Source organism: Elaeis guineensis, chromosome 16 (assembly GCF_000442705.2).
Source record: "Elaeis guineensis isolate ETL-2024a chromosome 16, EG11, whole genome shotgun sequence".
Lineage (NCBI taxonomy): Eukaryota > Viridiplantae > Streptophyta > Magnoliopsida > Arecales > Arecaceae > Elaeis > Elaeis guineensis.
In genome coordinates, this window is record NC_026008.2 from 26619285 (window position 1) to 26630823 (window position 11539).

General features: G+C 31.4%; 1 pseudogene; it reads right to left on the reverse strand.

Annotated features, from left to right (window-relative positions):
* Nucleotides 1-761: 761 nt before the first annotated feature.
* Nucleotides 762-3614, reverse strand: LOC140854257 (uncharacterized; annotated as a pseudogene).
* Nucleotides 3615-11539: the final 7925 nt, after the last annotated feature.

An 11539-nucleotide genomic window follows, 5' to 3' on the forward strand; every position in this document is an offset into this window, starting at 1 on the left:
AGTTTCACTATTTAATTTCAGCTATTGTATATTTATTACTTGAGTCCCTACTAACCAAAGAGAAGGAAGATAGTCATGGAATCAATTAAACATCTTATGCCATCCCATAGTCATTGCTGCATCTCTTCACAAGTGGAATATAGATATGCTACCAAATATAACGCCACATTGGAAAGCAGGCAAAACAAGCATAATATAAGGTGGAGAAGTTAATATTTTTAGTAAATCAAAAAGAATATATTATCTTATTGGAAGAATATTGTCTTGATTATTGTAGAACAAAATAAATTACTATAGAAAAAAATCGGATCCATCGCAAATTAAGATTGTAGATAGATATTATTGTCTCCACCTGAAGTTTCCATTCCTTTAGCTTGTTTGTGGGGAGGCCTTTTTTTTTTCTTTTGGTGCTACAAACACTACATATGTACCTTCTATAATTGTCACTCTTCTTCTTAAACTATTCCTATAATATTTCAATAATAAGTAATAAAGGACAAAACATTAAGTTAGAGTAGTGCTACATATTATCTTTCAGACTTCTTCGGTGCAGAAGATGGGATATTGAAGCTTAAAATTGTTCTACTACTAGATTTTTGCAAGTCTTTACCTAATGCCCAAGCTTACTGTAACATTTGCATTTGTGCATTTTCTTCAATGTATTTTCATCTGTATCTCTAATTCTCTTTTCTTTTATCTTTCTTGGAGATCTTAGATTGAGCCAGGGGCAGCACCTTACATCCAATATCAATTTTTATCTATTAGACCTTGTCAGGTAATGGCCTAATTTCTAATACATAGGTAGTTTTGTACTTCACAATAGTAAAGTACTCCAAGATATAATTTTCTAAATTTGCATCTCTTATACTACAAATGAAAGCTACAGCATATACACAAGAAATGCTTGACACCTCCAACAAATGACAAGAACACCTTTGCTGATTTAGAATTACTTCATATCTTCTATTACTCTCAATTATTTTTACTCTATAATCATTAGTTTTGTAAATATTATAATCACGTAGCTTGAGGATGATGTCTCTTATATACTTCATTACTTTGAGAACTAAATTTTTTTTCCAACAAACAACCATTCTCCTTCTTAGTTTTATCTTCACCATAATTTTTTATTGTGCGACATCTAATAAATCAAAAATTAGTTTTTGTCTAACCTCAAAAATTTAGGCATTAAATGACTCCGCAAGATTATTTGTTATATAAGAGCACCTTCCCATGATGCCAAATTGAGATCTAAACTGTAAACCAATATTTTCAACACTAAGATACTTGAATGCCTCTAAGCTAGCCTTCTTAATTTGATTCATGACATCATCATGCTCAACTTTTGTATATGCCTTTGTAACTCTCGATATCTTAATTTTAAGCCAATACCCTGGAAACTTTGTTTGAAGATTTTTGTACAAATGCATCATATATTTTCTATGTGATGCTTGGAGGCATATATATTGTACTGCTTCTTTCAATCTCTTTTGTTGATCTAATACAAGTACTAAATTTTTTAGGATTCCAATTGAAAAATCAAGTCTGTCTATCAATATTTTTAGATTCTGTTATATTGAAGGCAGCTAGAAACAAATCATTATTTCCATCCAATGCTATAGCAACTATCATCATATCTATAAACTTTTTCTTTAAGTGACAACCATCTAGGCCTATAAAAGGTCTATAACTAGCTAAGAACCTCATACTGCAAGCTCATAGAGAGACAAAGAACTAGTGAAAGTAATGATTATCATCAACTACATTTAACTTCAATTTTACTATACTATCTGAGTTTCTTCTCAAAAATACCTCCTTAAAATCCTCCATTCTCTTAAAAGAATTTATCCAATTGCTATGAATCATAGATATGGGAAGCTTCTTTTCTTGCTAAACTCTATGATATAGAAGCTCAAGATAACAGAACTGCAATAATCTCTTTCTTAGTTCGATAGGTGATAAGTCATCCTCTTTTCTTAGCCAACCAAACATCCTATCATATATCTAAAATTGCGTGGTCATCTTATTGCTATATTTATTCACAGATAAGCATGTATGAGGCTCTTTCAATTTTTTAACCTACACAAATAAATACAACAATATATTAGTATATGCAATATTTTTCATAAGTACTATGATATAAAGGATCAATATGTCAATCATAATACCTGAATATATATCCATCATGTAATAGTAAAGCATGAAGTCTCTAATTATATGCTTCATCTTTGCAACTCACTGTCATTCTACTTGGCTCATTTTTGAGAACTTTTACACCAAATTCATTCGATATAGCATACTGACTCAATGCCAACTTGAAGTATTCTTGACTTGCATAAATTATTTCTACAGTCATGTTTGGATTCTCATTGTCCATCTCATATGTCTCTCTTTTGTATTCCATAATATTTTGATCATCATCATCATCAGAATCAATACTATAAATACTATGATAACTACTCTTAGAACCATAAATTTCATTATCTATTTTCTATTCCTTGTGAAATATAGTTTCATCATTGATCCTAACATAGTCATTATTTTCAATAATAGCAACTAAGGTATGAATACCTATACGAGTTAGATGCTCACTTATATTTTGCCTTTGGTTCTCTCTTAACTCATCCACTCGAACCTCTCCTATCATACATACAATACTTGTATATGTTTCAATTCGGTCTTAGCTGCCTATTATTGATGAAGAAAGTTATACATCATCAACCTCTTTTGGACAAATTAGAAGTATTCTTTTTTAAATCCTTGTACTCCTCAAACAAACTCATCAATTTGTGATCTATCTAATATCATGTAAGGCTTAGATGATAAATATCTAACCACAGACCAAATCTTTATGGTCTCTTCAAAATTCAAGTTGAAGGTATGTATTATATCATCATATAGGTCCTTATAGCAATAATAGTCAATATCAACTAACCTACTCTTTTGTCTTTCAAAGTAGTCCTTCATCCATATAGAATTGTTAACATTCTTAAAGTATCCTCCAAATTTCATCTACAATTTGAATAGTTGCTACTCTATTTCAAGAAGCCTATATACAGAATAAATAAAAATGCACAATATAAATGATAAGAAATAGTGCTTATCAACAAAAACTATGCTAATAATAGCAATTTCTTCCAAGATGCTATTTAAGTAATAATTAAAAGTAACAGAAGACATGGGATCGATAACTTCATTATAAATACTATATTAACCATAATCTATTCTAGCAATAAAAAATGGATGGCATTTCGCATCCCTTATCATCAAAAAAAATATACAAGTATATAAGAATACATAGTTAGAAATTAAGAAGCAAAACTTAGATGGGTTTACATCTAAAAATTAAAATAAAATAAAATATGCTACACTAATCATTATTTTCTAACACTTGCTATAACATCTAAGGTGCTAGCTAGCCAGTCTATTTGCCAACTGACTAACCACTCATATTTCAGCATCCTCCCCAACCAAATCTTCCCTCTCTTTGTTCCCTCTCCATGCTCTCTCTTCATGCTCTCCATCTCTCTCGCACTTTCTATCTCCCTCATGCTCTCCTCCCTCCCCAGCTCTCTCTCTCTCCATCCAGGTATACTCTCCCTTTCCTTCCCCATCTTCTCCCCATCCTCCACCAATGCCCTTCTCTTCTTCTTCTCCTTCTTCCTTCTCCTCCTCTTCTTCTTTTCTCTGCTCTAGGTGTGGCTGCTATGTTAGTTTGTTCCTTCAATAGAGCCTTAAACATTGTTTGTATTTAGCTAATGTAAATTGAAAGTTAATTAATAGATGGTAGAGTGGCAAGGAAAGTAAGGGCTAAAAAGCCTAAAACATTGGGTAGAAAAGAATTCTGGGAGGGAAACAATATTAAAGAAAAGAATGATAAGGATTGGAAGAATGTTAATGAGAAAGAATCTTAAGTGAAGAAAGAATGATTTGGGAGGGTGGATGTTAAGTTTTGGAGGTAGATTGATTCTTTCCTATTTTAATCGATAAATTTTAATTCCTTAATGGCTAGTTAATTTAAGCTAAAATTTTAACAAGCGATTGTTAACTCATAAGTCAACTTGAGAGCAAAATTTAAGAATTTTTGAATGAGTTTTGGTAGGATAAATAATTAGTGGATTAGAGCTATAGGAAAAAAAGGATGAAAAAGAGGCTATTTTATCCTCTCTTCTCTTTCTTTCTTCTTCCCCAAAATAATGAAATTTTGAGAATTTGGGGATTCAAGAATTTTGGAAAAATCTTGAGAAATTAATTTAAAATTTTGATGTGGCTTTTAATACATTGATGATTGTGGATTATTAGGTCTCGAGATATCTGAATAGGGTGATCAAACTATTTAATTATTGACATCTTAGATATAAGTAACATTTATAGTTTATAATTAATTAAAATTAACTCATAAGTCAACTTGAGAGCAAAATTTAAGAATTTTTGAATGAGTTTTGGTCGGATAAATAATTAGTGGATTAGAGCTATAGGAACAAAAGGATGAAAAAGAGGCTATTTTATCCTCTCTTCTCTTTCTTTCTTCTTCCCCAAAATAATGAAATTTTGAGAATTTGGGGATTCAAAAATTTTGAAAAAATCTTGAGAAATTAATTTAAAATTTTGATGTGGCTTTTTATACATTGATGATTGTGGATTATTAGGTCTCGAGATATCTGAATAGGATGATCAAACTATTTAATTATTGACATCTTAGATATAAGTAACATTTATAGTTTATAATTAATTAAAATTAAGTGAGAATTTATATCTTCTCTTTGATATGATACAAATGGCTTTAATTGCTTTCAGAGTTAATCATACATAAAATTTTATATAGAATTCTATAATTATGAATAATTAAATGGTGATTTGAATTTTATAAGTTGAAATGAATGATATTATATACTATGATTGGAATTACAAAATTATGATTATTGTTTGTTGAAATATATATATCATAAATATATTAGAGCTGTATCAAAGTTGTATCAAAACTGTATTGAAACTATATCGAAAGAAAAGAAATATATATATATATATATATATATATATATATATATTACTTAACTCTTAGTCCTAATGCATTAGATGTCCTGATATGAGTACTTCAAATCCTCACTATGGGGGCAATCATGGACTTGAGATTCCTACCATAAGAAAAATCATGGACTTGAGATCTCCAACACAGGGGCAATCATGGTGGTACAGCAAGAGCTGTAGAGCTAAAAGAATTGGATACCCATGTTTAATAATGGTATTATGAAATTGAGTATATAATAGACTTTTATATTATCCATTGATCTCTATGTTATAGATGGTTAGCATATAATCATGATTTAATATCATTAATTGCATGATTTTGATACTGATCAGATTAATATCATATATTATATGACATACTTGAGTTACATGTCAATATGATTTAATTTTATTTTATAAATATATCTATTACTTACTGAGCCATAAAGTTTTTAAATCTTCACCTGTCATTTTTAGATTCAGGGGCTAATTTTGGGATTAAACATCAGTATTTTAGAATTTGTGTATAGAGGTGAGGCTGGTTTGTAGAAGATGAGTATTCTCTGGATCAGGAAAAGTATAAGGTTGCATTTGGCAGCTTACAATCTATCCAGATTATCAACAATTTAAAGTGGGCCTACTAGATTGTTGCATTTAGTATATTTTTTGGATGGCAATCCAGATTATCTCCCATGAGATAATCTAGATTGCCTTAGGGGGGGTGGCTATCCAAATTATCATATCTTTAGTAATCTTACAATAAAATTTTTGAATGAAATTATCCTCATAAAAAAAATAAACAAAACCCAAACTCCTCTTTTTCTTCTTACAAAGTTGCTCCTTTTCTCCCCTCAATCTCTTGCATCACAAAGCCTAGCCACCCAAATTTACACCTCTTACATCGCCTTCAGTCAAATCACTGCTATTCAACTCACGTCGGTGACCGATCTTCGACGAGTAAGTCATTTTTTTCTCTTTTTTTTGTCTCTCTAGCCTATCATTTTTGGGGATGGGTTGTCTTTGTGAGCCGTGGAGTGGTGGAGTTGGATGAGGCAGCACTAGAGTGTGAGCCCAGGGAGGCTCTAGCAGTAAACATGGCATTCATGCTCTCATATTGGTGGATGAGAGCATCATCCCAGTGAACCCCCGGGATGAGCTCCTACATGGTATGGTGGGTAGAGCCTGATGATGATGGAGTAGTGATTAGGGAAAGTCAACATCGAGAAGATAGGGACCAGACTAGTCACAGCCTCTATTCCATTGGTGATGAGATGGTGGATGTTAGAGGCTATGGTCTTGAACTGGTAGCCCAAGTGGAATCCATCGGAGGAGATAAGAATGACGACAAGGCATGGGAGCTTGGTGAGGGGGTGGGTGAGGGGTGGTTGTTGAGATGAAGGTAAAATTTCTATATCAGAGATGAAAGAATGGTGAGTAGAGGTGGACAAGGAGGAGGTGAAGAAAAGGAAGGCAAAGGCGAAGGCGAAGGCGACGACGACGGCGAGGCAGATAATGATAGTCAGAAAGGAGAAGAGGGGGGCAGTTGGAGATCTATGAGAAGAGAAGGTGGATGAGGGATCGAAGAGGAGAGCGGTGGTGGGGTTTGTGCGATCTTTATCCATTCCTTCAAAGGGAGGAGGAGATGGTGGGGATGATATGGAGAAGGGAATGGAACCCATTAAAGTTCTCTTCTTTTCTTTCTTTTTTTTTTCTTCCACTTCTCTTCTAAATTTTCTAAGTATACATCCAAGAGGAAGGAATAGAGAGGGGGGAGAGAACAATGGAATCTAGTTTTCAATTTTTTTTCAACTTAGTGGAGGGGTTCGAGACTTGGTTGTGTTGAGAAAGGATGACATCTTTGACCAAGATTTGTGTTATTGGATAGGAGATGGTGAGAGAGAAGGAGATGGTGGATAGTATTATTATTTAAAAAGTGGGAGTATTAGGAACTAATGGGTCTGAATTTTTTTTTGGTGTGGATAGAAGAACATTCACGTACGGTGGTGGGTTTTATTTATTTAGTTCATTTTTATGTGGACCTCCAAGCCACTGGTGTTCCCACAAATCATAGAACACCAGTGCTGGTGCTTTGTGATTTTCACAATGCCCCCTTTTTTCATTATAATAAATTTCTTTTTTATTTGTCTCCATATTTTAATATGTAATTTGTTAAAATATTTGGCTCAATATTTTTGCTACAATATTTTGCTAGATTTCTAAATATTTGTTATTGTGCTTAGAAATTATCATTGAAATATATTATTTTTCTTATGATAATATTATGATTTAGATGGACTGATTGCTAGAGGAGTTGCTTCCAAAATTGACATCTATCATTGCAATGTACATTAACTTTCATAGGGCCATTGTTTCATTAACTGGTGTATTACATACATATTGTGCTTCTTTATTGATTAGGAGAAGAAACAAGAGAAGAAGGATTGATCTTGGTGAGTATGATAGACACAAGATCAGAAAAATTAGTTCAAGGAGGATTGTATTTGATTCTGAGCTGGTATGTATAGAAAATACGTGCATGAATAGGAAAACTTTTCATACATTATATGATATGTTACAAACTACTGAAAGATTATCGCGTATCAAAAATATGTATGTTGAGGAGATGATTACTATATTTTTATATATATGTGCTCACCATGCTAAAAATAGAGTAATTAGAAGATAATTTGCAAGGAGTGGTAAGACAATTAATAGGTAGTTTGCAGTTGTATTGAAGTCTATTTTTTTTTGTCATGAAATATTGCTTAAGAAACCAGAGTCTATACCTGATAACTCAACTAACTACAGATGAAAATGGTTCAAGATAATTTTTCTAATTAGACAGATAAATATTATGTTAATTTTAAATTATTTAAAAAATACTTTATAATAATACAATAATAACAATAATATATCTATTTTATTGTAGAATTGTCTAGGTGCCTTAGATGGGACATACATTAGATATACATTCTTTGACATTGACAAGTCGAGGTGTAGAACAAGAAAAGATAAAATAGCTATGAATGTTCTAAGAGTTTGCAGTCAAGATATGCAATTCATCTATATTTTATGTAGTTGGAAAGGATTAGTTGCAGATGGTAGAGTACAAAGAGATATTTTATCAAGAAGAAGTGATTTAAAAGTGCCACAAGGTAATAATTCTAGTTATTTTGAAATATTTTCTAATACATATATTGAACTTATTTTTTAACATAATTTTTATTTATGTTAGATTTTTATTACTTGTATGATGCTAGATATACAAATAGAGAAGGATTTTTAACTCTATATAGGGGTCAATGATATCATTTGAATGACTGGAGATAAAACTATCAATCGATAATATCATAAGAATATCTTAACTATAAGCACTCATCTGTTAGAAATGTTATTGAGAGATACTTCAGATTTCTTAAAATGAGATGGGCAATTCTTAGAGAGAAGTCATTCTATCCCATAAAAACATATGTAAGAATTGTTAATGCATGTGATTTTCTTCATAACCTTATTAGAAGAGAGATGTCAAGTGATCCAATTGAGGATGAGGTGCCTAATGTCCTTTTGATAGAAGAAAATGACAATGCAAGAGAAATAATTGATTATGTTGAGAGTATGAATACTTGGACCCAATTTAGGGATGACTTGGTGTAAGAAATATGGGATCAATCTAGAGCTTAAAGAAATGCTCAACATTATTGCAAATTTTGGGATGTATTTTATATCTTATGTTACTATTTGATGTATTCGAGACTTTTTTTTATATTTTATATTGTAGATGTATTTGATATATTCGAGACTTTTTTTTATGTTTTTGGATTGTTTGTCTTAATATAAACCTTGTTACTATAATTTAGAATTTTTTATTCAACTTATTATTATTGCCATTTAGAGTTGTAATATAAATATCTCTTGACTTTTGTATTAAATAATCATCTTTTATATATGGATGTATAGAATGTGGAGCAAGAGACTATACTAATTGGATGTAAGATTTAAAGAATGATCCTATGTGGAGGGAAGAAGGTGGTAATTTTAAATCCGATTTCATATTCCAGTTAGAGAAGATAATGGCAAACAAGATACCTAATTGTGGCATCAAGGCTCAGCCAGACATACATTCAATGTTCAAATTGTTGAAACAATGATATGGTGTTATCTATGATATGTTGAATATATCAGGATTTGGATGAGATGATGTGAGAAAATATATTACTTATGATCAAGATATATAGGACAACTAGATCAAGGTAAATGCATAGCATATTAATTAATTCTCTATTTTTATTTAATTTTTAATATTTTAGGTATAATTTGTTCAATTTATATTGGTTTGTTATCATAGAGTCATCCTCAAGCATCTGATCTTTGAAACAAGCCATTCTTATACTTGAAGGAATCCTCGATCATATATGGAAAAGATTGAGAAACAAGTTGAGAGTTGAGGACCCTGCAGATACAGCCATTGAAATCCTTTCAGATGTGATGAATAATAAGGAGGAGGTCCAGTTTGTAGATCCTACTAGATTTGAGAGTAACAGCTCTACTCCCAAACTCCTATTGGTCATCTTCAATAGGGTGCTTCTTCATCCCAAAAATCAAGGTCAAGAAAAAAGAAGGTTTCTAATGAGAAAGAAGTTGCTCTTATAGGAAATTTGATTGAAATTGTAAGCAATCTTGGAGCAATGTGTCAAGCTTCAAGTAAAAGTATTGATAAGTTAGTAGATTATTTCTAATTTCCTATAGATGATCAAGAATTGAAAAAAGATATAAGAGGCAATAGCTGAGACTGAAGATTTGGAGCTATATGAGTGTTGATGGTTAAAGCTTAATTGATAATTACTTGTGATAGTGTAAGTCTAACTTACTTCTTTTCACTACCTCAAAGATTGATAAAATATCATATATAGATGTCTTTGGTTTGAGTCATAGTTAGGATATCTATTTTACTAGTTGTGATTGTTTTTGGTATTGTGGTTGTTTGGTTGGATTATCTATGGTAGTTTGGTATGGACATGTTAACTTTTATGATGTGCACTTGTTCCAACAAACTACAAATGCTTCTTGCTGATGTTTGATTTTTATTTATTTACTTTTTTGCTGATGTTTGATTGTTTATTGAGAAGGATATGCTAGAGATATATATACTTCCCATGCTGAGAGTAGAATATCAAAATTACAGAATCTGACTTTAGTAATTTGTTTAGTTGCCATTTGCATTGGATGATTTGCAACTGAAAGTCTATATATATTATATGTTCCAACTCTATAAAGTTGAAATACATGAAACTGATTATTGAATTCCATAACAAATCATGAAAGTTTGAAGTTTCGTAGTTTTGTGAGTACATGATCCTTACATATAATTTTTTTGAGACACATGATATCTTTGTATACAGAATGATCTTTGTTTGTTTCAGAGAACTGTAAGATGATCGATATTCTGTATACATATATGTTATTACTCAAACATTATTAACAGATGGCAGATACATTAAAAGAGAAAAACTGCTGCATTCCAGTTACTCAGGTTGCATCATCGTCAATTGAGACAGCTCCACAAAAATATCTTCAATTCAACTTAGTAACTTGTAGTTTAATGTTATTTTCATGACTAATGTTGGACATGCTACTAGACTTCCTGAATAATAGAAGACTAAACTCTACACTAAAATAGGACAACTCAGCAACCAATAGTCCTTCATACATCCACAATATTCTATATAGTTTGCTTTTTTTTTTTGTTGTTAAGATAATCACTTTTTATCTCTTGGTTAGATATTTGAATACCTTATGGATGTGGAAGAGACTTGGAAAGAAAGTCTAAGAGCATTATATTACCAGTTGATTTTCTACAAAACCAGCATTCGTTGTCCCTTAAATAAATACTTCAAAATACATGATGGCATGTAGAAAGCTAGGACTATGCGAATAATGAACCCATGCAAAAGATTCAGGTTTCTCTAGATTTTTAGATTCATATGCTTACAAAAGAATTTGGGCTCCATCGTATTACATCAGTATTCATTCAAAACTCAGAGAGAGAAAAGTGGAAAGATAAGTGACTATTTGATTTGTCAATACATGTTTGAAGAAAATTCATAGGCACTGATTCTATGCTCGAAGTATGAATGCATCAATACCTGGTAGTGAAGGTGTTATAGTTATACAGATCGGAGCTTTTGTGTTGGTTGTAATGTAAGGATAGGAAATAAGCAAGAATATGTTTTATATCTCTAACACTATTTGATAGAGAATCAAACATAGTTTGCTACAAAAAAGTGTATCTAATTTGGAAAAATAATCCTCTAACTTTAAGCAATGATTTCTTTCTTTCAATGATCCAATTGATAGGTATGAAGGTTCAATTGGTTTAGCATCTCGAGCAATGGTTGCTGTTGATGAATTTGCATGGTAGTTGGGTTGGAATAACCATTGACTGCATGTTAAGTAGGAGATGATATCCTGGGTTTTTGCACTTTTCTTCTCTATTCCTTCTTATTTTATGAGATTAAATGTTTGTCTGTTTACT